The sequence below is a fragment of the Cavia porcellus genome, unplaced genomic scaffold (genome assembly GCF_034190915.1).
Source record: "Cavia porcellus strain 051 isolate PalLab524CR breed Dunkin Hartley unplaced genomic scaffold, mCavPor4.1 scaffold_40, whole genome shotgun sequence".
Lineage (NCBI taxonomy): Eukaryota > Metazoa > Chordata > Mammalia > Rodentia > Caviidae > Cavia > Cavia porcellus.
In genome coordinates this window covers 2002258-2029898 of record NW_026947523.1, presented here as the reverse complement: position 1 = coordinate 2029898, position 27641 = coordinate 2002258, and positions in this window count along the sequence as shown.

Here is a 27641-nt window from a genome sequence, read left to right as displayed (position 1 = left end):
CAGCTGTGCTGTCCCACACTTGCTGTCCATCCTGGTCATGGATGGGAGGAAGGAAAGGAGGGGCCACAGGACGCTCCCTGGAGGAGCATTCCGGGGGTGTAGAGCCTCAGAGCCAGGAGCTGAGGGGGCTCCATGGTCAAAGACACTGCCTGCAAGGCTGTCCAAGTTGGATGTCGCTCCAGACAAGGAACAAGCATTTCCAGCTCAGAAACAAGATGAGGCCCCCTCATGACAGGGTGTCTCTAAGATAGGAGTGCCAGGTGCTTACACCAGGATTCACATCTGACCCCTGCAGCTGCCCACCGGTGCCGTGTTCCTCTGGGACCATCACAGGTTTCCTTGGGGTCAACCTGGGGGCTGCATGACCCCCATGGGGGAGGTGCATGGCTCCGTCCCACCCACAGCTCAGGGCAGCACTGACCGTGCCATCCTGGAAATGAGTCCTGGGCCCTCGTGCCTTCGTTGTGCGTTCTCCTCATTAGGGAACAGGAGACCAAGAAAAGCAAGGTTTTAGGGACAACAGCACTGGAAGTGACCTCCTGGAAGAAGGGCTGGAGCCCGTGCTGGCCACTCGATGGCCGTGGGGAGGCATGTGACCAGATGGAGGAGTCACAGAACCAGGGACAGGAGGTCACAGGGCAGACGGTGTTCTGGGTACTAGGGCCTGAGTGACCCTTCCAAGGTGGATCACTGCTAGAGGAGGTCGTGGGAGGAGGCCTGTGAGATGGGACAGCAGGAAGCTGATTCCATGAACATGGAAGTGGACTTAGCCAGGCCCTGCCTGGCCAGCACCCAATCTGAATGCTCTGGACAGTGGTGCACAAAGCCCTGCTGTTTGAGTTCTGCCATCCGCTGGTACAGCGTCGAGGCTCACCGTGACCTGGGCACCCAGAGCCTGGCAGAGCAGAGCCAGGTCCAGTGAGGAGGGCTGCAGGAGGAGCAGGCTCTGGGGACAGTCGGTCATGGCTCTGGTGCTGACGGAGCTTCCCAAGAGGAGGGGAAACCCAGGTTTCTCTAGGGTGCTGGAGGGCTTCAGGCCAGGTCTCGGGGTTCACCAGCATTTGCCCGGATGAGAGGTGGTGGGGAGGAGTCACCGGACCCGGACACCACAGGGTGTGGGGAATCGGGATCCAGGCCTGTGCCAAGGCAGGAAGAGGACGTGGCAGACCCTTGGGTGGAGAGTGTGCACCGCGGTGCCCAATGCCTCTCACCTGCGTTGTTTCCACGCCAAACTGGCGAGATGAAGCCGCCTCCTGCGTGTGTGCTTTCGGGGCAGAACTGGAGGCGGGCACTGGCGCCTGCACGCTGAGACTACAGAGTTTCCGTGAAGGGCACAGAGCAGCAGGGGACAGCGACTCCTGAGCCCAAATCCGTGCTCTCTGAGGATGCCCTCTTCCAACCCCATGGAGGAGAAACCGCTTGGATCCTGCATCATTTCCATCCCAGACCCAGGCCTGTTTGTGAAGGGCCATGCTGTGACAGAAGACTTGTCCTCATCCTGGCGGGTTGGCTGGAAATTCCCTGGAGCTCCACCAGGGTGGGGACGCAGTGTCCCCTTGGGAGCAGTAAGGAACCAGGTGAGGCCGCGTCAGCTTGTGGCAGCCCTCCTTGGTGCGCAGAGCAAGCTGACATCCCTGTCCCCCGTGGGACTGGGGCCACTGCACTGCCCAGGTCCTGGCCCGGGCCCCACAGGGCGCTGACTGGCACCTTAGTCCCACAGGTGCTGCGGCTGGTGTGGTCCTGGCCTCCGACCACGCTTCCACATCCTTGGGTCCAAGCACCTGCCTCCTGCAGCCACACTTGCTGTAGAGAACCTCTTCTCGTTGGCCCGCTGTCTCTCCTGACAGTGTCCTCTCATCCGAGGGACGCCTGCCTTTGTCCGCACTCCGATCTTGGTAAATCCCTTTCCACCCCTGCCCCGGCTGCCGCAGTGCCACCTGCCCCCTCCCCCTGGGCTGGCGTAGAAGGAGTGGTGGTCACGCTCTGGGTCATTACTGCCCACACTAATGGACTCAGCCCGCATGGAAAGGGACTGGCAGAGGACACTTTCTAAGGAAGCAGGTGTTCACTCTAATGGGGCCACGGCAGCCACCTGCAGAGCCCGGGGCTGGAATGCATCATTAACACGAGTCGAGCAGCCCAACTTTGAACTTGAAAATCATTACGGACCTGGGCTCCCCGTGTCTCCCTAGAGACGGGGCTTTTCTTCGCTGTTTTAATAAGAAACACTCTTCAGAATTTTTGGTATTTAAAAAACATCTAAAAAACAAAGCCATCCTAGAAAGTGCTTTCCTCTACTTCTCTGCAGGGAGAAAATGTGTCGCTAATTGTTCCCTCATGTTCATGCCCTGGGAAGGTCACTCCGGGGTGCAGGATGTGTGCCCCGTGGACATCTCACTCTACGCCCACAGAGGTTTTGATCAGCTAAAGGCCAAGGCTTCTGGTGTGATCGGGGAGGAAGGTGAAGCCCTCTCTTCCAAGCTTTGGAAGCAGAGCATTGAACTCCTTGGAGGAATTTTGTGAGCCGGTGCCAGGCTGGCTCTCTGTTCCTGCTGGAAGCTGAAGACAAACCCCAGCCTCCTGGACTTCCTGGGGCTCCCCACCTTCCCCTGGGGTCTGTGAGGCTGAGAAATTCTGTGAGGCCCCTGATGGGTGCACCTCACGCAGGAGAGCAAGCCGGCCAGGGCAGAACTCTAACTGGGGCAGTTGGCTCACAGGTCTTCAATACAGAATTTAAATACAGAATTTCCTGATGAGTCGGAAGGTTTCTGCTTGAAATATTGGTTTTTGTCTTATTTGGAAATAATTATTTAGATAAATATTAATCTTGGATGACAAAGGAGCCAAGAGTCACAAAGAACAGCAATGAGGCAGCAGAGGGGTGGTGGTGTCACCGAAGCAGAAGCCGGGGCGAGACACCATCTCCGCGGACGGCCTGGCCTGGGTGGCCCGCACTGCCTTGGCTCACGGGACACCATGTCCGCTCCCTGGACATGGGAAAAGGCCCAAGTCAGTGCAATACAGGTCTCACCCGAAGGCCATCGTGGGGCACAGAGGGGACAGATGGACCCGGGAAGGACGAGGAGGAAGATGAATTCACAAGCAGGGGCCGCGATGTGGGCCCGGGGTTCACAGCTGTGTGTGCTGCTCTGGAAGCCATGACCGGTAGCTTCAAAAGATGGTTTCTCCTCACCTTATGGACCCTGGAAATCCAAGACCAGATCCATTGCCGTGTTGGTACATGACAGGGACACCTCGTGGGCTGCTGGGGCCTGGGCTCGCCCTATGCTGGGCACTCCCGTGGTGAAGAGGGAGGGTGAGACTGCCCGTGAGGATGCAGCAGGGTCAGCTCTCTGTGACCCTTGAGGGTTACCTGGAGCCAGCTGCTTAGAAAGAGAAGGGGTTTAGTTTGCTTGTGGTGATGCCCAAGCCATCTCAAACCATGCAGACAGGAAGCCTGTGCCCAGGGATCCTTCCTGTGACCCTCAGGACTTTCTTAGAGCCCCGTCTCCAAAACCACCTACTCTGGACATCAAGGCTTCCACCTATAATTCTGGGGGACACAGCTATTCAGTCTATGACAATGAGCCAGGCAGGCGAAGGGGAGCAGTGGGCAGGGCTGGCTTCCCGGAAGACGTCCGCTCACCAGAGCAGAAGTCTCACCAGGGCTGCACTTGGGAGAGCGGGGCATGAGGGGGAACCCAAGTCCACAATAGCACGTGTGTGCACACTGTGTGAATGTGTGTGAGTGCAAAGCTTTGCATTCCTGTACATCGCTGCACGTTTGTGTCAGCACAAGTGTGTGTGTGCAGTGTGGGTGCACAAGTGTCCATGTAGTGGGAACAGAACACAGCTGGGGACCCATCCCAGGGAAGCCTCAGCTGGAGGGAGCCCAGGAGAGATCCACAGGCACAGGACAAAAGGCAGGGTGCTGACCTACCCAGGGGCACTCACCCCCAAGGGATTCTGTCTAAGAGGCCTGGCCATGGCAAAAGGGCCAGGCCAGAGACCAGCAAGACAGGGTCCCCAGCACCCTCAGGGTGCAGCTCTGTGGGTGGAGAACACACAGGAGGAATTGGAGGATGGGTGCCTGACAGTTACCGGTGAGCACGCTCCTTGTTTGTGGGTGCCACAGGGGCCCCAGTGGCGGATTAACAGCACAGAGACCTTCAGCTCCAGGAATTAGATTCTGGTTATTACATTATGGACATTTTGCATGCTGATGGTTATGTTATGCGACCCATACTTGGTGCCGGTTTGCTAACGCGGTTACAGTTTCCTGGGCTCGGTAGTTGTGTGGTTTTCCTTCTCTTTCTGGCTCTCTGCACACGCATACGCACAGGCGCAGGAACTTTCCTGAGCGGGTGAACCTGAGCCACCCCCAGCGTGGCTATTCCGACACAGAGCCCTCGGTCTCCAGTCTGCCTCTGCCGCCAGCATAGGCCTCTTGCTCCAGGAGGTCAGGGAGCTCCCACAGCCTCCCCTCTGCCTCCGAATGTGTGGCTCTCTGCTGCCTTGTCTTCCTATCTATCTGCATCTGTCCTGACAGATTGGCTAGGCTCTCGGCACACGAGTTATGGATCTAATTAATCCCAAGAAGTCATTCGCCATTGTGTTCAACACTATTTTATCCTCCCTCCCCTCCCCATTCTCCCTCCCCCTTGGTCCCTCTGTCCCTTCCTTCCTTCCCTCCTTCTCTCCCAGCCTTCATAGGTGGGGGGCTTCTCCTCTGTGTCTCCCATGCTTCTCCATCCTCCCTCCGTTTCCCACACCCGAGCCCCCTCGTCTGTACTTTGGGAAATTAATAGGCACCTGTCTTCCCCTCTATGTGCCCTCTGTGCAGAATTTTAAAACTTTAATGTAACCCATCCAGTGAACATTACGTGTAATTGATGCGCTCTGTCCTCTGGAGAGCTCCCCGTTAAACCGTGATGAAGTCCTCCTCCTTTCCCATCTTCACTCAAGCATCAGTCTCTTCAAATGCAGGAAACGAACCCATTTCACAAGCCCTCCGACAAGGAGTCCCTCGTGTTAATCCTCCTGCTCCTTTGTTTTTCTCTGATTGCCTTCACTCCTGGTGTGTTTCACTGGATGTTGTGACTTCTGTTAAACCCACAGCATGCTCTGGAAGCCGTGTGGAACCTGGAAGGTGGCTGCCGAGGGGGACACGGGAGGGTGGTGTGGGCCTCGCCTGCAGCTGGGCTGACAGCGCTGAGACCTGAGCCAGCCCCCACGTTCCCTCGGAGACCAGCCTTCCTGGTCTCTTCTGCTTCGCCCAATTCCTGGGAGAAGGAACTCCGGCCGTGCAGCCTTTGGTGGGCATCTTTTCTTTCCTGGCTTATTTCTCCCTGAGCATTATCCAGAGCATTTATCTCAGTCTGGAAGGATACCGGGTCCCCGGGACCTGAAATGACTCCGGCAGCCCGGGACTTGTACCCTGAGACTCTGCACTCTGGTGTAAGCTCGATCACTCACTTAAAATGGACCTCAGTCTGTCAGGGAGCAGGAGGCTTCCCAGGGTGAGCACCCACCGTGTGCCCAAGCCAGAAGTCCCTGCTTCCTGGGACAGACACCATTGCTGGAGCCTCCTCATCCCTTCCCGTGTGTAGCCCAATCGAGGCCGTCACTGTGCCGGCCCAGGTGTCCGGGACCCGGCCCGGGGCCCATTTCCGGGGGGAGTATCTCTTTATCCATCGCCTCTCTGCACCTCACAGCCGCACTCCGCCAGTGCAGAGAGGCTGAGACCCAGAGGTTTTTAAGCGACTGGCTGTGATCACTCAGCCTGTAACTGGCCTGCTGACATCTTGAATGTGTTTTCATGAGAGCCTGGTGGTTTTCCTACACGCTCTGCTTCCGCGTGCAAAGCTTTCCCTGGGTCCAGACAAGGTGCTGTGTTTATTTTACTGCCGGAGATGGCTTCACTATAAATCGCAGGCATCGTGTTGTGGCCGGCGGAGCGGCTCATTCCTCAGAACTTTCAGGGCAGAGCGGCTACTGAGTTTTCCTAAGGAGGAAAGGTTTTTCAAAACTTCCTGAAAAGTTTTTGCAGACTCTGGCTGAGGAATAAAATTTGATGGGTAGGGCTGGGATTTAAAACGGACCATCATCCTCCATAACTTTGAGTGGAGGGCGGGCGATCGTGCCCTCCTGGTATGCTCAGGTCCCTGCTGGATCGCACCTTCCCTGACAGCCCCGTCCGAGGCAGCAGTCCCCCCTCAGCCTTGCACTTCTGTCCTTCTCCTCTGCTTCACTTTAATCTGTAGCTTATACCAGCCTCCGATGTGCTGTGTGTCCTGCCGGCATCCCCCCTGGAACGCCATCGTCAGAGCATGAGGGTCTGCTGGATGGCTCATTCCCACTCGTGAGGATACCGAGCCTGATCCCGGGAACAGAATAAGGAGCAAGCATTTTTATGAATCAACAGAGGTGGCGTAATGGAGAAGCTGTGGCCCATTCTTTTCAGTTCCCCAACTGAGGCTTGGAGCAGCGTTAGAAGCAGATGAGGGAGAAGCGTGCACACTTGGTGGGAAATGGAGCCCGAGCGCCTGATTCCGCTGCAGAGTGAGTCTGTCTGGGCCCCGGGGCTTGCGCGCGATGGAACCCCGGCATCTCGCTGCATAATTGTGCTGTGTCATTGCTCAGGCTGGGGGCTGTCTGGGCTCTGACACTTTCTGGATAAGGTGCGGATACCAAGGCAGCCTCGGGGTGTGCAGCAGTAGACCTCCTGGGATGTGGAGGCCATGTCCAGGGCAGCCGTCCACTGTCCTGGGGGAACTTGCTGCCCAGGCAGAGGCTGGGAAATTAGGAAAGAAGCGAATTGTGGCTCTGGCCATTTGCTGTTGTGGCTTTGGGTAATACACCGAGTCCTTCCTTATTCACATCTGCCTAGCTGTCACCTCACAGGCAGTTTTCAAGTCCTGATTCAGGGGGCTTGTTGCATCAATCTTGACCACCTTTGTCCACCCCTGACCTGTTTCCTCCGCATCTTCTGGGTCTGCACAGGGCCATGCTGTCCTTGTCACTCTGTTCTAGTTTATTGCCTGTGATGTCATTCTTTGTCTTTTCTTAGCAGTGGTATGTGTTCACACACACACACACACACACACACACACACACACACACACACAAGGCCACCTCGTGAGACACTCCAGATTTACTCTACCACCACTTGCAAGATTAAAAATAACGCCTGCCCCATAGCAAGGCCAGCTGGTGGGCTGAGGACGCTAAACACCTTACACCGACGATCTAGTCTGAGCTTTCATAGAAGCGTTAAGAGGTCAGCGCTATTTTCATACCGAACAGACAAGAAAACCTGGTCTGTGCTAACTGCTGTGGGAAGCAGAGCCCTCTTCACTTCAGAGGCTCAGTCTTCACTGCCCAGTGAAGTCCAGCTCCTGGCAACAAGCACCCGTGGGATGCCGGACTTCCCAGTCCAAGAGCTCCTGCAGCCTGAGGATCAAAACAAGGTGCACACGAGTCAGGGGCCAAAGGCGCCTCGGGTCTGGTTTGCATTTTGGCCGGTGGAAGAGAATAAATGCTGCTGTAAGATCTGGCTTTAAAAGCACTATGGGAATTTGAAGCTGTCAAAATAAAACCCAGAGTGTGTCAGGATTCGTTATTTGTTCTCACCCTCCAAAACCCACATGTTCAGCTTATCAGTTTTCTCACAACACGAGCCAGTTAAAACTCGAGCCAGGGAAGAAGCCAGGAATGACACATCGAGAAATGAGATGCAGTCACTCACCGACGCACACATGTGCACACACACATGCAAACCTGCGCCCATGCACACACATGTCACATGCACACATTCGGCAGGGCTTTGCTGGGAGCTGCTGGTCTGTGACCACAAGTCAGCAAGAATTAAGCAGCAGACAGGAGCAGAGTGTTGTTTTATGAATTTCTGCATTTCTGGCAAGGACGTGGTTATGGAGAGAGAATTCCCAGCACGCCCAGCGGGCCTCCGCTCTCAGTATTCAAGTATCATTCTCAGGTTTAAGACCGTCTGAAAATGCTCATCTCCCGGTAAGTTCTGAGATTTATTCTCCCTAGAACTTTTATTTGTGGAGCTCCGTACTGGAAGCGAGGCTCAGAAACATCTCCATTGTATCTCTGAGATGGGGACCTATTAAATGGAGCTGGAGCGATGGGGAGCTCTCCAAGGTGCTGGCGCATCAGCTACTGGGGAAACATTAGGACCAGCAGTTTCCAAAACTTCCGCACCATGCCCAGCTTTTATCATTTTCCCCTATTAATCCTGGTTTCAAAGTAAAACGGTTCTGACAGAATCTGAATTTACTGAGCGCTATTTAATGAGTGCACTTTATTGCTTTGGTTGGAGTCCTAGACTTGCAGGCTGAGCCTCAGATGTGCAGGGTTCGGGGTGTTCCTTCTCCTCTGTTCGGACATGGGGCATGCTGACTCTCCGAGCCCTCTGCCAGATGTAGCTTACTCCAGCACTCTCCGTCTCTGCTGGTACAGCACCTGGTTCAGGCACATCTGTCAAGCTGAAAACCAGCGAGGGCTGGGTTGTGAAAGCCTGTGAGTAGCCCGGGTGGTCGGCCAGATTGTGAGCCAGTGGTGCCAGCGATGTGGGTGAGGACTCTGGTAGCTACCAGACACCCTGAGTTCCTGAAGATGTGAGGACCCGAATCTGTGCTCCCTTTGCACAAAACACCCAGTGCTCCGAAAGAGCCCGAGTGGGGATCACACCTAGGGGCACCGTGGCCCAGGAATCCTTGTCTCTACAGCCTCCCAGGTGAGACTACCTGTTCCCCAAGCCCCTAGCTTGTAGGGCCAATGCACCATACTTACATAGGCTGAGGGTGGGTTTGGTCTGGGCTCTTTGCTTTTCAGAGTCTGGAGAGACATGCTAAGACAAAACTAGGGGAGAGGCATAAACAAGCAAGGTCTTTCCTGCTGACCAGACGCACCCAGGGGTGAGGTCCAGCTGGACGAGGCCACCACTGGCTGAGGTCCTCAGCACCATCAGCGGGCTTCATCCAGGGCTACTCACAGGCTTCATCCACTGAGCAGGCACAATTGCCCAATGACACTGGGGCATTGTTACTCACCTTTTGTCCAAGGAAAACTATTTCATCTTCATCCCAAGCTCACCGTCTCTTGTTCCTTGTTGCTCAGCGTCAAATACTAAAGTGGGATTATTATTCAGTCACATAACATCCCAAGAAACCATCTTAGACTAAATCCCAATCAATATGTATTTGGGAGGCAAAGAGGACAGACTTCCTGGTCATCAAGAAGTCCAGTGCTGTCTGGCAGCAGTGACCCTCCCCGACAGAGCCAGTAGGGCTGGTGCTGGGGCCATTTGTTGTGACCTGGAGAAAATGGTTGAAAATGGAGGACAGGTAGGAGAGGGTGATGAGGTCCTGCCCTCTACCTGTCAGACATGGACAGCATCCGTTTGTTCCCCGACTTTGTGCAGAAGTAGCCCCAGTACTGCATACCACTGATTGGTGCAGAGCATAGAACACAGTCCTGCATGTGTGTGTGTCTGTGTGTGCACGTCGGGAATTCCACATTGCTATTCACAGGCGCACGCACACACACACACCCAAAGCAACACCAGCATGGGCCTGGGGCCTGTGTCATTTACAGCGCTGTTTACAACGTGGAGGATTCCTGCCTAGGGCCTGCTTTCCACGCTGTAGCTCATTCCCTGGGATACTGAAGGCAAAGCTCATGGAGGGAAAAGGAGACAGAGAGGAGGAGGGAGGAGGCACAGGATGGAGGAGGGAGGGCTCAGTCAAGGCTGTGGGAGCCCTGTCCTGTGGTGAGACGGTGCCATGTTCAGGCTGGCCCGTCCTAGGGCAGTGACTTGCAGGACCCTCAAGGCTGTCCCTGCCCTGCAGATGCTAGCGAGCGTCTCTTCAATGATGGAAGAACAGAGGCTGCTGGGTCTGCTCTTGTGAGGCCATTTGGGGGCTTGTTTGGAGATGATTTCCAGAGGTGTTCAGTGCCTGCACCCCCTCCCCATTTACCTAAGACCTTGTATTCTTCTCCAGGATCCCCACATATGTGCTCAGCTGAGAGGACGTTAGAGCAGCAATGTGGCCCCTGCGCTATGGACCTGGTGTGCTTGAGGTGGGGATGCTGAGGGGTGGCACCTCTGGCTCACCCACTAGCTCCGTCATGCCAGTGACTCTGTTGGCCTCTGCTACTGACCTGAGGGATGCATGAGCCCTCATCTCTGTGTCCTGGGGTAGCAGGAGGGGCCTCCAGTCAAGCAGAGCTGCTGCTGCCGCCACAGGAGCCAGTCCGTGCTCTCCAATGCACACAGAAGTTAGTCCGACAGAGAAGGGACCTTGCCCCTCCCTTAGGAAGGGAAATGGCAGTGTGTGAGCCTTTGAGGCCCTTCTACACCTGGGGCACGTGGGCTGCACCTCCACTGGAGGGTATCAGGTGGGGTACAACGGCTCATCCAGGTCATCTGACTTTCAATCTGTCCATGCATCTGTCCCTCCACCCACTGGCCCTCCCTGCCTCCCCTGGCCCTGTCTTTTCTTGCTCCCTCCTTCCACCCACTCATCCACTCATCCTTCTGTCCACCTATTTGTCCATCTACCCATCCATCCTCCCACCCATCCATTCATCCACCACCCATTCACCTTCCCATCCAACTCCTCATTCATCCAGTCACCCATTCATCCACTCATCCACCTACTTATCCATCAGCTCAGGTGCTCACCTGCTCTCCAGCTGCTCAGCTGCCCATGCAGCTCCTCACCTGTCCACCTCTGCTCGTCCACTCAACCTCCCATACATCAGTTCCCCCAGCTGCCCACCTACCTGCCCCTCTGTCCCGGCTTCCATTCCCTGGCTCCCCTTCCCCTCTTCTTCCTTTCTTTGATTTATTGCTCAGTGATGCCTCCTGATGCCCCCACGTGGTAGGAGGCACAGTGGGGAGAGGCAGTGTCCCTGGTTTCTCCCTATACACTGCAATTTAACTCAAAAACAACGCAATTTAATGTCAGCTCATCGGTGGAGTCTGGTGTGTGGCTGTTCCCCAGCCAAGCTGCACAAGGTCGAGGGTGCAGGGCTCTGAGGCCTGCAGAGAGGCCCTCAAGCCATGTCAACAGAAGTGAATGGCAGAATGCCCATGGCAAAGATGCCCGTGGTTTCCGAGCTGCCTCCACACCCCAGGAGGCCTGCATGTCCAGTGCCCACAGGCAGCGCCTGCCCTTCCCGCTCAGGTCTGCACATGGCCTGGAGAGGAGAGCTCACTGGGCACCCTGGTGGCTTGCTGCACATCCACAGGACAGGTAGGTCAGGGCTGCGTCTGCTCAGAATGCCCTGTGGCTCTCCTGGAGCCTGACAGTTTTCTGGGTTTGTGGGGAGTTGCTTCCTGCATCCTTGGCCCCTGCCTTGGCCACCTGGCCACCTGCAGCCAGGTGCTCCTGGCCTCCTCAGATCAGAGCCAGTGAGGATCCTTGTCTCCCCAAGGCCCAACCCGGCCCCAAGCACCAGGCTGTCTACCTTCTATTTCCTTTCGTGTTGCTTCCTCTCTGGCCCTCCCAGTGCACAGGACAGGCGTGTGTGAGCGGAACCCCACCCTCTTCCTGCTGCCTTGGGGTTGGTAATCAGCTCTGAAGGCCTGGCAGCAGCTCTCGGCCTGGATCCAGCTCTGATCCCAGCCCTGCCCTGTCTTCTGTGGCTCATCAGAGGTTTGGGGTCGCCCTGCTCCAGGTACTCCCCATCAGAAGGCTTTTCCTCCAGCTCCACAAAGGCTGTTTCATGACCACTGCAGGCCCCAGTTAATTCCGCTCATCCTAATGACTTAGTGCTGAATCAGTCCTCAACATGGGGTCAATCTTGTAATCTTCCCGGGCTTTGGGGGCCATTGAGGTTGAGCACCTGCCTTCAAGGCAGGGAGCTGATGCCTCTTCCTCCACAACCATGGTCATGACTATCTCTGACTCTTCCATTCAGTGATGCCCTAGCCCAAGGCCAGTCTCTGTTAGACTGAGAGTGACATCTTTTTTATCTCCCCACAAATGCTGGCTCACCCCTGGGTAAACAGCTAGGACAGTTGTTAATTAGTTAGGTTTTTTAATCTTTGAGTTTTCAGCCCCAATCCCAAACCCAGCTATACCTTTTCCTGGAAATTGTAGCTTCTTGCACCTATGGACTCTGGTCTTGCACCTTGAGCAGCCCTTACCTGACTCCCACCCTTGGAATCCATTAAGACATGGATGGATTCCTATCATTCTTCAGTACTGAGTATCTTGGGGACCAGTGTGCATCTTCAGGCTTCCTCTGGCCACCAGCCTACCCAGCCAGTCGTCCTTCCCTCTGCTCCAAATTTCTCTCTGAGCACAGACCCAATTCCTGAGTTAAATGACAAAATAAAACATATGAGCTTTTGGGATTAGGGTTAGGGTTAGTGTTAGGGTAGGGTTAGTGTTAGGGTTTGGGTTAGGGTTGTAATTCTCAGATGGTTGGTGCCCTGTGCAGCACCCAGGCTGCAGGACAGGGTTCCATGGGGCAGGTGCAGAGAGGTGATGCCCAGGTTTTCAAGCAGCCCTGGCCTGTGCCCATGGAGCAGTGGGTTGTGGCCGCCCAGCCTGAGTGTGCTGGTTGCTGGCTGTGGGCTCCTGAGGCATCTGCCTTCTAGTTGCCTTCTCTGCACATGAGGACAGGGAGATGGCAGGTCAGAGGCAGCTGGGAGGAGGACCTGACAGGCATAACCCTGGGGTCACTGCCCCTCTGTCCCGAGAGGCCCTGAAAGACAGGTGGGACAGGCCGGAAGGACACCAGCCTGCCCCAGGCTCAGACACTGTCAGGAGCCCCAGGAGGCGGCTCTGAGCCTCCGGTGCCAGCCTCGGCTTGCGAGTGACCTCAGGACCCTGAGGGTTCTCAAGTAACAGTTCATCTCAACCACTCAGCCTTGGGGACCTCAGACAGGCTCAGGCCTCCAAGTTCTCTCTGTCTGTGGAAGAATCACAAGCGAAGCTCAACCGGGGCAAATTAACAATTTAGCGAGACCCTCCCTATCTCGAAACTGAAAAGGACTGAAAACATAGTTCAGCACAGAGCTGGGTTCGATTCCCAGTATGGGAAGAATAAATCTGTTTTTTGTTTTCTTTCAAGGCAAGGATGTCTCTTATCATTTTACACTGAATCGTTCTGTGTGGCTTCATCCCCGTGTGTGCTTGGACTCAGCCTCTGGAGGCTGCTTCCTGGGTGTCACAGCTGAATACGTGATAAGCAGGATGCACCAAGGTCCCATGTGGCAGCTGGGAGCCCTGCTGGTGGGCTCTGCTCTGAGGGAGGCAGTGTGAGCTGGACCTGGCTGCCGGGTGCAGACATGGGGGCTGTCAGATCTGGGGTGAGGGGTTCCCTGAGTTCAGCTTCTCTCTGCATAAATCAGCTCTGCTTCCTGCAGCGTGCATGGCGGGTCGGCATTTCCTCAGCTCAGACTTGGGGAGCTGATGAGCTCCAGGGACCGGCAGGCCAGCTGTCCTCAATCTCCAGGGGAAGGGGACCAGGTCGGTGGGGTGGACAGAAGGTGCGGCCAGGCTTCCTGCTGCGCTGGTGCTGCCGGCGGAGGTCCTGAGCCACGTGTTGTGTGGAGCATCAGCAAAGATGAGTCTCGTTCAGCTTTCCCTGCCTCATCTGTCACACCGGGAGGCACAGCCGTTGGAATCCCAGAGCCACCGAGGCACAGGGGCTGCAGCAAGAAAGGCACCCGGCTCCTGACTCTGCACTGCCCTCAGACTGTAAGTCCTGGCCGAGTCAGGGGGACCCCAGGCCCCTCTAACAGCGAAGACCCTGGGAAGTGGGCTGCATCTGCATCACGTCTTTTGCTCTGTGCAAGCCCTGAATGGTGTGCAAAAGTTCAGGCACAGTTTGTGTCTCTAGCGTCCCCCAAAGCCCATGCACTGAAGGCCAGGTCACCAGCCTTTGGCCTCCTGGGTGGTGGAACCACTAGGAAGTGAGGCCTTGAAGGAAGGGGTTGGGTCACGGGTTGAGGATGACCTTGGAGGGACAATGAGACCCTGACCCTTCCACTTCTGCTCTCTGCACCTGGCTGCCACGAGGTGAACAGCTTGCTTCATGGCGTCCTGTTCATCACAGCCCCAAGACAACAGAGCAGCCAACCATGCCTGTTGTAGTCAGCGGTTGTGCGGAGAACAATTAGAATCAGGACATGGAGTTTATAATATTACTTTATAATGGTCACTAGAAGTTAACACAAGAAAATGCAGGAAATCTATCTGCAACACCAACAACATAGAATATTTAGTCAAGGGCCTAAATCCCACAGCAATGTCCCACATGAGTCCAGATAAAAACTCAGAGCTCATGACAGTGCCTCCCATGAGTCCAACTGGGGGTCCAGAACCCACAAGAAGGACTCACGCCAGACCCTTTTATGGATCCGTGCTGGGAAGGTCCAAAGATCAGCGGTGGAAACCAGAAAGTCCATGCCAGGGGGGTGAAGGAGCTGTGCTGGTGGGATGAGGGTTCTATGCTGGAGGTGAGAAGTCACATTCATAACAAAGACCAGGCTGTCCTGAAAGGCACCACAGCCATCCTCAGAGACACGGAGGCCCCGAGCTCCTCCAACAACAAGCACAGTCGGGCACATGCCAGGAAGCCAGTGTGATGAGTTCATCCTAGAGACCAAGCGGCACACGTCTTCCCCTCTGGAGTCAGGAAGCAATGCTCGATGTGAGGACCAGAGCTTCTCCAGGAGAATCAACAGCTCAAACAGCAACTCGTAGGAGAACCCACAATGCCTCCTTAACGCCTCAACCCTCAACACCTCCCTTCTTCTCTACCTATTTATCCTGGCAACTTTCCTCAGGTAGAGCATCTTAGCTCAATGCCATGCTGATATAATCCAGCTGTTGTTAAGTTGACCACCAATTCTTAATCTATAACAATGCCCTGAGACTTCTGAGACCGTGAGCCCAAGAAACCTTCCCACTTTATAAGTGGATGATCTTGGGCATTTTGTTACAGTGAGGGGAAGCTGCCTGACACAGACTCCTGCATGTGTGTCTTTCTCATTTCCACCAGATGTCAAAAGGTGTCCTTAGGGTGGATCCTACACTGCCTGGTCTTCCACAGCCTGCTGGGGAGCCATGGCTGGGCCTGCACAGAGGAACTTGCTCCAAGCTATGTAATCTTTGGGCCTCCACAGGCAGGGGGAGGAGAATTCCTCCGTGACAATGGGAGGCTGTGACAGCCTTAGCCTGGCTCTCTGAGTGTGGCCTCACAGCTCTCAAACCCCAAAGGTGGAAAGCGGTGCAGCAAAGGCACATCCAGAGGGAGTTAAACCACAGGGCACAGCAGCTCCTGTTCCGGTGCCAGCTGGAAGGACAGAGATGCCCAAGGGCCTGCGAGGTGGCACCACTCCTCCCATCACTGGAGAGCTGCGGCTGAGGGTGAGGCTGAATACGTGGCCAGCAGCCATGTCCAGGGAGTCCATGCTCTTCCCTCCCCTCCGGCTTACACCAAGCCCCTGCAGACCCGTGGGCACCTCTGTGTGTGAGGGGCCACCTGAGAACCGGTGCTGAGGACCTGCTGGTGCTGAGCTCTGCTGGGGCCCGTGAAACTACAGCAGTTACAAGGAAGCCCAGAGAGAGGGACGGACAAACAGACAGACAGAGACAGAGTGGCTTTGAGAAGGGCTCAGCTTTTCACAGGCAGTGTGAATGGCCTCCACAGAGCTCGCTGGTGGGAAATGAGAGTGAGGGGAGTCACAGTAGGGGGACCCGGCTGTCCCAAGGACCCCTCTGGACGTCAGGGCACATCTCCGTAGGCATTTCTCTGGGACCTCTCTGGGGAATGGTGGGGTGACCCAATGCTGTTGCTGTAACCACGGCCTCCCGCCCACTTCCGCTTCTGTGATCTCTGCCAGCTCCTCCCTGTCCCTGCTCCCTCCTCCGTCAGCTGTCTTTCACCCTGGTCTTGCACTCAGTGCCTCCTTGCTATCAGGCCATCCCATTGTCCCCAGACTGAGCTGGCAATGACAATGCTCATTAAGAGCCCTTGGGCTCCCCTTGCCCTTCCCAGCCTCCCCTGCAGCTGTGTGGGTCATGTGACCAGCTCTGGCCAACCACCCGAGAGTGGAATGAGGAAGTGACCTGGTTGCTCTGGGCAGCAGCAGGAAAGCCCCTTCCTGGCCTCCTTCCTCCAGGGCAGCTCTGGAAGTCACAGAGGAGACACGCATGTCTGCGTTTGCTGTGACCGTGACTGCAGGTGACTTACTATCCCAGCTCCCGCTTGAATTACAGTTGTGTCCTTTGGTTTCCTCTGCAGCCCACACTTAGAACTGTTTCAGATGATGCATGGAGAGCAAAGCTTTGCGGATGTAGATCTGGGGTGTGTTCTTGTGCAACAAGCATTCACGTGCGCGCACGCACACACACACACACACACACACATACACACACATATTCTCTCTCCCCCTCCCCTCCCCTCCCCTCCCCTCCTCCTCCCCTCCCCTCTCCTCCCCTCCCCTCCCCTCTCCTCCCCTCCCCTCCACTCCCCTCCCCTCCCCTCTCCTCCCCTCCCCTCCCCTCCCCTCCCCTCCCCTCCCCTCTCCTCCCCTCCCCTCCCCTCCCCTCCCCTCCCCTCTCCTCCCCTCTCCTCCCCTCCCCTCCCCTCTCCTCCCCTCCCCTCCCCTCTCCTCTCCTCTCCTCCCCTCTCCTCTCCTCCCTTCCCCTCTCCTCTCCTCCCCTCTCCTCTCCTCCCCTCCCCTCCCCTCCCCTCCCCTCCCCTCCCCTCCCCTCCCCTCCCCTCTCCTCCCCTCCCTCTCCTCTCCTCTCCTCCCCTCCCCTCCCCTCCCCTTCCCTCCCTTCCCCTCTCCTCTCCTCTCCTCCCCTCCCCTCCCCTCTCCTCTCCTCTCCTCTCCTCTCCTCCCCTCTCCTCCCCTCCCCTCCCCTCTCCTCCCCTCCCCTCCCCTCTCCTCTCCTCTCCTCCCCTCTCCTCTCCTCCCTTCCCCTCTCCTCTCCTCTCCTCTCCTCTCCTCCCCTCCCCTCCCCTCCCCTCCCCTCCCCTCCCCTTCCCTCCCTTCCCCTCCCCTCCCCTCCCCTTCCCTCCCTTCCCTCTCCTCTCCTCTCCTCCCCTCCCCTCTCCTCTCCTCTCCTCTCCTCTACTCTACTCTCCTCCCCTCTCCTCCCCTCCCCTCCCCTCCCCTCCCCTCTCCTCTCCTCTCCTCTCCCTACCTCCCACTCTCCCTCTCTCTCTCCTCTCTCTGTCTCTCTCCATGGTGCACATTTCCTTAGAACACTTGCAGTCCTGTCCCCACCCTGCCTGAACTTCTCCCCACACCTCTTCAGCCTGGCTCCCTGCCCACCCCACACCCAGCACCCAATGAGCCTCTTACCTCCTCTGTGCCAGCCCTCCAGCACGAAGCCCCTCCTGTGGCAGCCTCGCCTTCCCCCTCCTCCATCCCCTGCCCCCTCCTGCTGGCTCAGTTCCTTCCCTGGAGCACCCTCCCCTGGCCTCTCCGACCCCCACTTCTCTCACCGAGTTATATCTTGGCCTCTCATGCCTCTCTGTGTGTGACTCCTGGTGAACTCCACACGAGGCTGGGAATGGTGCACTGCCTGGCATCGGTGCTGGCCTGTGCTCAGGCTTATTGCCTGTGCTCAGGCTTACTGGTGCCCGGGAAGCATCTGGTGTCTGGGTCAGATGCCCCAGAGGGCAGTGGGTGGAGGCGGCAACAGGCTGGGCCTCTAAAGTGCAGCTTGAGGGTCTCAAAGTCTCCAGAGGGCTCCAGGAGCCCTCTGCCTTCTGTGGGGCTCTTGCTGTCGCTTACGAGCCTCAGGTCTGCATGTCTTTCAGACGTCTGCTCTTGGGAGTACTTACGGTCAGGTGTGCTGTCGCCGCCTACGCCATGGTCACGGGACAAGGGCCACCTCTGGCTCCACCTTCTCTGTAGCCAGCACTCAGGCATGCTTTACCAGCTTGGGTTCTGGGTGAGACACCCCTCAGTCCCTCCCTGCACACTTCTGCGGGTTCCTTCTGGGGAACACAAACTTCCTGACACCAAGAGGCCTCCCCTGAGGCCCAGCAGACCATACTGAGCCCAGTGTCTCCAAGTGGATGCGAGCCTCTCTCGACTGCAAACTGTGTCTCTGCAAAGGTCTCTGTGTGCATCTGCACAGAGCCCACTGACTGTAGAAAGCCACCTCTCCTCTCTACACGAGACTGCTGTTCCTGCCGAGGGCACACACTGAAATTGTGGCAAGACTTAAACCAAATCGAGACAGGTGGGTGGCACATCTCACTAATCCCAGCACTTTGGCAGGCTGAGGCAGGAGAACTTCAAGTCTGAGCCCATCTTGGGCACCTTAATGTCTTGTGAGAACCTGCATCAAATAAAAAGGTTTATAAAAAGTGGACCTAGCTCAATGGGAAAGTCGGAAGTTCTATCCCCAGTGCCAGAATAAATAAATCCCCAGTGCCACAATAAATAAAGAAATAACTATCCAGCGTTGTGAGCTCCTGCAGGTGTGGCCATGGTTACTGTTACCTGGGAGGGTGCGCTCACACTCAGATGCAAAACCACGGTGCTCACCCATGGAGAGTGGGTAAAACACATCCACCATGCACAGACACAGCTCCCAATCCTGGGCGCCAGGCTGGGAATAATAAGCCAGAGCCTGGGTCTCCAGCTCACATCAGTCCCAAACCACCAACCACCACTCACGGGACCCAGTGGCCATCTGGTCAGCCGCAGTCTGCACAGCTCCCAGGCCCAGCCCTCTGGAAGTGTCCTCTTCCTGGAGCAGAGAGAGTGCAGTGTCGCTGTGGGTGTGAGCTACAGGATAGTATGGCTGTGACAGGCTGCACAGGGTCATGGGCCAGTTGGTGTCACTGGGCGGTACTTGTAAAGCTGGTAGGTGGACGGGGTCATTTTTACTTAGTTTATTATAGTGGTGCTGGGATCTGAACCCAGGGACTTGTGTATGGCAGGCACACACTCCACCAATGAGCCACGCGCCTGCTCCAGGGAACACAGGCAGGCACGCTGCACCCGCTGCCGCCCTACACAGGCATGAGAGCTGCACCTCACTTTGCAGATGAGAAGCTGAGGTCCTGCCCAGCGTCACGGAGGAACAAGTGGCCTCATTACTGGATCCCCAGCACAAATGCAGCTGCAGCGCTGGTGTCCAGGAGGGCGGGTGTCACACTGGCAGAGGCATAAGCGCCTGTGACTGTGGAGAGGATGACTTTCGCTGCCTCTCACTCCCTTCCCAGAGCCAGCTTTCAGCTCATCAGTGTCCACACTTCCTCTGGGCACAGGCTTGCTGTAGTGACCCTCACACACTGCAGGGAGCTCATATGCTATCTGCGAAGTCCTACCAGCCAGGGAGGGAGAGGCAGATACAGCCCTGGGGACAGGATGCAGAGGGACCTCAGGGGGGAGCAGCCTGGTGCCCAGGATCCCAGAGATGTCCAGGGCTGAGGACCATGTCCCAACTCCAGACTCCTCCTCAGACTGTTGCAAATGGGGCCTGTGGCACATAGGAGCAGAATCTGGGCCATGCACATGAGCACTGATGGCCAGAACCATGCAACCCAGCACTGTATCTCTTTACACCTTGGTCCTCCCTCACCCAGAGCCGAGGCACAAAGCACAGCCATCCGCGGGAGCTTCAGGCAGGTGACACAGTGGACACATCTGGGGAAGGAACGGGGACAGGAGGGCCTTGTTGGGCAGGAGGTCAGCTGATGCCGGCCTGGGGCCAGCATAGCCCCATAACCCCAGAGGCTCCTAATGGATGGGTCTGGGGTGTCACCTGAACCCCAGAGTTTTTAAATCCTCCTGAATGATTGCAATAAATGGAAAATGTGCAAAGCATTGAATCAGGAGCCACACATAGATAAATGATTTGTAGTAAGTTACTCCCTCTCTGGGGACTCAGTGTCCTCCCTACAGAATAGAGAGTTCAGACTAACTGTACGAGTCAAATCTTAGCCTCTAGATCAAAGCTTAGCCTCTAGTTCACACCCTCAGAGAGGCTGCTCCATGTGACTCATACTTTCTGCTCAACGATTTATTTCTTCTGCTGAGCGAGAAAGGAAGGAGAAGATGGAGGCCACAGTGATGCTTAGCTCTCGGCTTGGTGGGCAAGCTGCATGGGCCAGGAGAATACCAGCAGCGGGTAGCCCAGGGAGCTACTGTGGCACTGCCTGTGCCTAACGGATGCATGACACCTGAAGTCGGTCTGAAGAATCTCCCCGGTAATCGCGTCCAGTGTCTGTCCCATCTGAGTCGCCTGTGTGCTCCTGATGGTGACACCCCCACCTTCAGTCCACATCTTCAGTCCACGTCCACAGCAGCTCCCGGAGCCCATAACCCATCATCATCTGTACCAGAGCAAGACTGCACCGCCTTGAGGGCTGAGTTCGATGACAAAGGACAGTTAGACAGACACACACAGTGAGTGGGAGGGGCAGTGTTACGGTTTGTGTCTGGGTGACCCTCTCAGGCTCCCTGCAGTCATGGGGGGCGGCTGAATCTGGCTTTTGTGATTGGTTCACTGTCCAGCAATGGGATTGGCGGTGTGAGTGCTGCACCTCCTAGGGGTGGAGCCCACATAACTGTAAGGACAAAAGGAGGTTTTTTTCCCCCTTTTTCCTTTCACTTTTGTCCCTGTGGCTGCCCAGAGCAGCTGCTTCTTAGCCACACCACCTTGCCTTGGAACCAACTGAGTTTGGACTGAAACCTCCAAAACTGTAAGACAAAATAAAATAAATCTTTCCTTGCTTCACTTTGGGCATCAGGTATTTTGTCTCAACAATGAGAGAAAAGTAACCAAGACAGGTGGCCTCTCCTGCTGTCCTAGCCAAGGCCGGCCTCCAGATCCCTACCTGGCCCTGCTCAAGGCCTGGCCTTGCCTGCCCACCATGCCAGGCCTGCATGACCTCTGTCTACTGAGAGGTCTGCCTGACTCCAGTTCCTCTCCTTGCGGCTCCTGCCTGAGGTCCTCTCTAAATGCCTCAACAGTGCCTGAGTCCTTCACACAACTCCTACAGTCTGAGCAGGGGTCCGCGGCCCGTGGTGACCTCTCCACCTGTCTTCTGGGGCCTCCTCCAGGCCTCGAGCTCCTGGATAACAGGATCCCTGCATCCCTCTTCTGTTTCCATGGCCAGGCCTCCCAGACTGGTTCTCAGGTCCAGACCTCTGTTTCAAGGGAGGGCTGCACATGGGCCACTTGGTTCCCTGGGATGCTGTCTTAGCTGAGAGTGACCTGGGCATCAGGATGCCAGTGGAGGAGGATCAGCTCTGAAAGTCCTCTCCGCCTCAGCCACTGCTGGTGATACTATTTCCAGGGCTCAGACAGAATCCTTCGAACTTTTGAAACCTAATCCTGAAATACAGACTTAATGCCCTTGTGGTACCTGATCCTGGGACTAAAGAAGGAGGAAAAGAGAAGGAAGAAAAAAATGCATTAATTCCATCTCATTAGGGATGAATTCTTCTCCAGGAAGGCAGTTGCCTGTGATCTTGCTTCTGAGTCTGGTCATTTGACCTCAGTTGGCATGGACAACTTCTTCTCCGGTCTCCATCCACCCTGTCCCCTGTAGCTTCCTCCTCCACTGACTGGGGTCTTCACAAGGTAGGACCACCGTGACCTTTATCCTGCGAGGGCCTGGAGGATGCCCCAGCCTCTGTCCTCTTCACGTATTTCTTCATAACTTTAATTATGGCTTTGGTGGGGGGTGGGAAGGTGTGCTGCAGGACCCTTAGTTTCAGGCACGCACCCCCAAACTCCACCACAAACTCAGCAACACCACACCCCTCCTGTGATCAGGAGCAGCATAGCTGCCTGTAGCTTTCAGAGTTCACAGCAGCGAGATGGCCAGTCCTGGCTTCCAGCTCCAAGGACCACCACTGTGACACACACGTCTCCCTCAGGAACTACCAGACCCATGGAGCCTAAATGCTGGGGACAGAAGCCAGTACTATCTAACTTCCTTCAGATTCTGAGGAAGACACTTCCCAGAGGTCTTCACTGTGAGAGAAATAGCATACCCTGATAGGACACTGGTCACTGTGCATTGACAGATGACCACTAAAAATCACAGAAAGAAGTCCTACACTTTCAATGTGACTTTATTTGAAAGTTAAGTCAAGATGCCATCACAAGGCTGGACCCAGTCCCCGGATAGTGTCCCGGAGAGGGTTCACCTGGACAGAGACACGCAAGCCCACAGGAAGCACAGTGTGACCTCCGTGGAGGGGGGAGGTGGCATGGTGAGGATGCCACAGATCCTGGAGTGACGCAGGGTCCGTGTGTGACCTCAGGATGTAGAAAGGGCGAGGAAGTCCCCTGGAGCCCTGGAAGGAACCACTCGTACACCTGGATCCACGCTGGAGAGATGCCATGGGCTCGAACTCCTGCACAGCCCTAAGTGAGGCTCTGTGGTCTCAGCCCCAAACCCTGGGAGTCTGTGACAGCAGCGGCAGGCTCACTGGAATTTCACAGCTAATTCTCCTCCTTTTTCAGGGCCCAGGGAAAGCCAGAGCCACTCTCCAAGGACAAAGAGCTTACTGGACTCTGATCCCCAGGCTGGGAGATGAGATCTGCCTGGATTTCCGAGCTGTCCCTGCTGGTCATAGAAACCCACAGCCCCTCGGTCTGCAGTCTCCTGGGCCCTTGGGCAGAGGAGCTTATGGCAGAGCCTGCCCTGTGTGGGCTCCACTCACACCCAGCCTAGGGCCACTCAGGGAGCAGCCCAGCCTTGCCCCACAGGTGCACAGCTTGTCTCCAAAACTCCAGACCTGAGACCACTCCCATCCGGTCCTTTTCTCAGTGGCTGGAGCAGCCAAGGCACGGTCCCTGTCCAGCCCCTCCGAGGGGACACCTGGCAGCACTGCGGCCCCGGACAGCCCCTGTGGCAGCCTCCTGTGGCTGGGGGGAATGTCTTTCCTGGCATGTGCTGCTCACAGGGGAGAGGGCTGCTCTGAGCTTGTCGCCCTGAATGCTGACACAGCAGAGCAGGGAGACACAGCCCAGAGGAGGGTGAAGTTAGGAGTAAGAAAAACAGAGGACCAAAGACTAGTGCAGAAGACACCCCGACTCTGGCCGTGGGGCTGGGAGAACAAGCCAGGCGTGCTTTACACTTTCAGAAGGAAGGTGACGCAGGACTGAGGAGTATGTGGCTCCCAGAGGTTTGTCCCAGTTTCCAGCTCAGCCTATTACACCCCTGCTGACTCTGAAGGCTGTGGGGGAGGCGGAGCCCGCCCTCCTGCGCTGGACGCTGCTTCCTCCGCTCAGCTTGCTTTCAAGTTCTCGCTAAGGAGCAGCCCCGTTCCCCCACCTCATTTTTCACTTTACACAAGTAAACATCTTTTAATTGAAGCTCCTGGGCATTTAATATTATTTATAACTCTGCAAATTAAAAGCCTCATGGAACTCTGGTTCTGTCTCGTAACCAGTGATTCCTGGCCTGCTCCCTGATTATTTGGAAGACGCTGAGTAGCATCCGTAATTACACAGTTGATTTAAAACTCGGCGATGGGAGGCGCTATTTCCAAGGGAGCCACACCGACCAGGCACGTGGGGACATCAGAGTCTCCTCTGGCGATCAGGACCAGCTGCGCTGCACAGGACCAGCTTCCAGGTTTCTGCGTAGTGGACAGCAGCAGTCGCCCACTCCAAGCCCTATGAGCTCTCCACCTCTGGTGGGCTGAGGGTTCCTTAGGAGAGATGCCTGAGCCCAGCAGTGACTTGGGGTATAGATTCCTTCAGATTTCAGAACATTTGCATATATATAACGAGATGTCGTGGGAACGGGATCAATGTCTAAATACAAAATTAACTTAGGTCTTTTTACACCTTACACCCGCAGCCTGATGGTCATCTTTACACAGTATTAGAAATAACGTTTATATAAAATAATGTGGAATTTTCACTTTCTCGATCACATGGATCTTACAGCCTAAAACACCTTAGGTTTCCGATTTTATGATTGGGGCTGCTGATCCAGTCCATGCCCTCTTGCCCTCTTTATGAAATTGCTAAATTTGGCGGTGACAACTTTACAGAACCCGAGACCTGCTGCCAGAACCTGTCCTTTGGGCCCCTCAAAGCCTCTTGTTCCAGGGGCTCAGTGGGCTTCTGGAGAGCCACGTGGGTACCTCTGAGGTGTGCCCCCCCCTACGCTTTGGGGATCTTTGGGCTAAGAATACTTCTGCGGGTCATTGCTGATGCTGGCTGAGGCGCTGAGCTGCCAGAGCTGGGGGACACAATCCCTGTGCTGGGCACTGCCACCTGGTCACAGGGGCTTGGTGAGGGCAGTGGCAGGAGAGGGGCTCGCTGGGGCCAGGAAGGCCTGGCCTCAAGGCCCAGTCTGCCCTCGAGGGCTCTGAGGTTTCTGCCTCCTTTTCCCTTCCCTGTCTGCAGGTGTCTGGCTGAGGGTCAGGGCTACTGCAGGTTCTGGTAGATGCCTGCCCTTGCCCTGGAGGGAGGCTCGCCTGCCGCCTGGTTTGAGTCGCCCTTCACGGCTTCCGCTTGCCTTAACACCGGGGTGAGGAGCCCCGTGTGAGCACTGTGGGCTCTGGCGTGGTGCTCCTTCACTGTGATGGGGCCACCAGAGTCAGCCCTGCAGTGTGAGAGACACCGTCACCCCAGACTGTGTGGCAAAGGACCTCAGCCACGGCCCGATGTCCACCCTGCTGGGGTGGACAGCCACCATGGCAGCACCTCTAGAAAATCATGCAGCTCAAAGCCCTGGAGTCTCAGACATGCACCCAACACGGCCCTCAGAGGGAGAGCAGTGAGCTGGGGCTCCTCAAAATTAAAAACATTTGTCTAGGAACAAACCATTAGGAGGATGCAGAGACAAGCGCCCGGCAGGAAATATTTGCATACAGCATACAGCATACACAGCAAGGAACTGACAGGCAGAATCAATCCTCACGATTCTGGGGGGTCCCTGCTGGAGGAGCCATGCAGGAGCGGGGCACTGACTCACACGGACCTCAGGGACCCCGCCTTCCCAGGTGGGCACTGACCCCACACCCCCAGAGGAAGTCGTCTGATGGCGGCACAGGCTGAACCTCCCTGGGCCTGGCTGAGAGCTGGGCCCACCCCGCTGCCCATTGTGCACTGATGTGAGTGGGGACACCAGACCATCGCACTGTCCTTTCTGGCAGTCAGGTAACTATCCGGCCATCTCAACAGTCCAGGACACGCGGAGTAGAAGAGGAGCCTTGTGTGGGCTCCACAGACCCTGTAGAGTGTGTGTGTGGTGGGTGTGAGTGTGTGCGTGTGTGTGTGTGTGTGTGTGTGTGTGTGTGTGTGTACTGATGGGGTCCTTTGCTGACAGTTTTCACCTTAAGTTTTATCTTTTAGCTCAAGTGATATAGCCAAATGATTTTTGTTCATTGAACTGAAAATGTTATAACTCATTGATTCATTTTTTTATTTAAGAAAAAGCAAAACAAAACAGGGTAGAAACAATACAGAATTTCAAAACAATAATATTAAGAAATCCTCACTAGCTGATATATTGCATATTGTTATCTTCGAAGTAGTTGTTCAGGTTACAAAATCAAAGCATAAAAAACGAACAGACAATCAGACAACGACAGCACAAACTATTCTGTTTGATGAACTAACAGAGGCTTCGTAGTGTGGTTATCTGTCCTGCACGCTCAAACATACAGAGGCCCTCAGCAGGCTCGCTACCGTGCGTGAGTTTCCCCTCCCAACAGAGGACCTCGGTGGGTAAACAGGGGCCGCAGCAAAGTCCCCCGCAAACAGTAGGACCTTGGCGAGCTTGGTGAGAGGGTGGATGAGCCCTTCCTCTGCACAGGGAGCACCTGCTGAGTTGAGGAGGGTGCCAGTAAGGTCTCCTCCAACTTGGAGGAAATCAAAAGGGCTTAGGAGACACTGGTGACACACCAGGGTCCCAGCTGAGGCGGACACCATGGCCAGGGAGATCTGGCGGCTTGATTATTTAAACACTTTTGTGTTCTCAGGACAAACCCCAGCTGGTTGTGATGTCTCTCCCCCCACACACACGCACACACACGCACACACACACACACACGCACACACACACACGCACGCACATGCATGCACACACAGCGTGTAGGTCTGTTTGGTTCATACTTGGGGGGAGATGTCTGCTGCTGAGGACCCTGTTTGCCTTCTCACTGTTGCTTTGTGTGGCCGTCTCTGCCTCCTCCAGGGGTCACAGAGATGAGACCTCAGCCGATGAGAGGGACCCAGGACCTACAGCAGGTGGCGGCCACAGCTGTCAGAGCGTCTGGGTCCTCAGTGGTGAAGACACAGCCTGGACTGTGCATGCCTCGGGAAGGCCCCAGAACCGGGTGTCTGCGCCTGCTCCGTGCTGGGTGTGCCTGTATCCCCGCAGGACCTGCTGGGTCTGGTCCAGCTGTCAGATGCGTGGACAGTTGGCGCTGTCCCTTTTTTAGCATTTTATTAGCTGTGGGTCCTCCTGCAGTGACAGCTCCTGCTTCACAAAGCTGGTATTTGTATCTTCTTCCTTTTTACTGCGTCAGTGTGGACTTACCAGTTTTATTGTTTTCTTCAAATTAAAAATGGCTTTATTGATTTTATCTATGGTTTGTGGTAGTTCTGCTCATCCTTATTATGTCCCTCCTTTTATGCACCCTGGAGCTTCATTTATCCGGGTTTCCTTGTGGATTATGGTGGAACCCCGGTGCCTCCTTCCTCTCTGAAGTCACAGACTGGACTCAGAACGGCCCTGGCTGCGTCCCAGGCATTGCCGCCCTGTGCCATCCTTCCCAGCACTCTCAGTTCCCAGGAGCCCTTCTCTGGGGCCATGGTTTGCTCAGTACTGCGTGGTTTACATTTCAAGCCAGTCGTGAGCTTTTCAGCACCTCCGGGGCCCTTTCTCACATGCTGCCCTAAGGGTGCAGGACACACTTTGTGAGTTTCAATTGTTTTACATTTGTTTTGTTTTCTGAGCCAGGGTGTGGCTTATTCCACACTGTGGGCTCTAGGAGAGAATGTGCCCCCGCCGCTTCTATAATTTAGGCAGAAAATTTGCAGTTGGTAAGATTTCTGGGTACCAATCATCTTATCTTTGATAAAGGGGCCAAACATGTTCACTGGAAAAACGACAGTCTCTTTAATAAATGGTGCTGGAAAAATTGGCTCTCCATATGCTGAAAGCTAAAACTAGACCCTTGCCTATCACCATGTACTAAATTAAAATCTAAATGGATCAAAGATCTGAATATTAAAACAGAAACACTAAATCTGTTGGAAGACAAATTGGGTAGAAACCTTGAAGACATAGGGGTAGGTAGAGAATTCATGAACAGGAATCAAACCGCACAGGAAATACTTTCCAGAATCAACAACTGGGATCATGTCTTAGTAAAGAGTTTCTGCGTGTCGAAAGAAATCTCCCACATGGTGAAAAGAAAATCCACAAACTGGGAAAAAAATCTTAGTGAACTGTCCTCAGACAAAAGACTTCTGTCTAGAACATATAAAGAATTTAAAAAATCAGACCCTAGAAATTCAAAGATCCAATCCAAAAATGGGCATCTGAGATGAATACACAGTTCTCAGATGAACAAATTCAAATGGCAAATAAATACATGGAAAAATGTTTATCATCATTACTCATTAGAGAAATGCGAATTA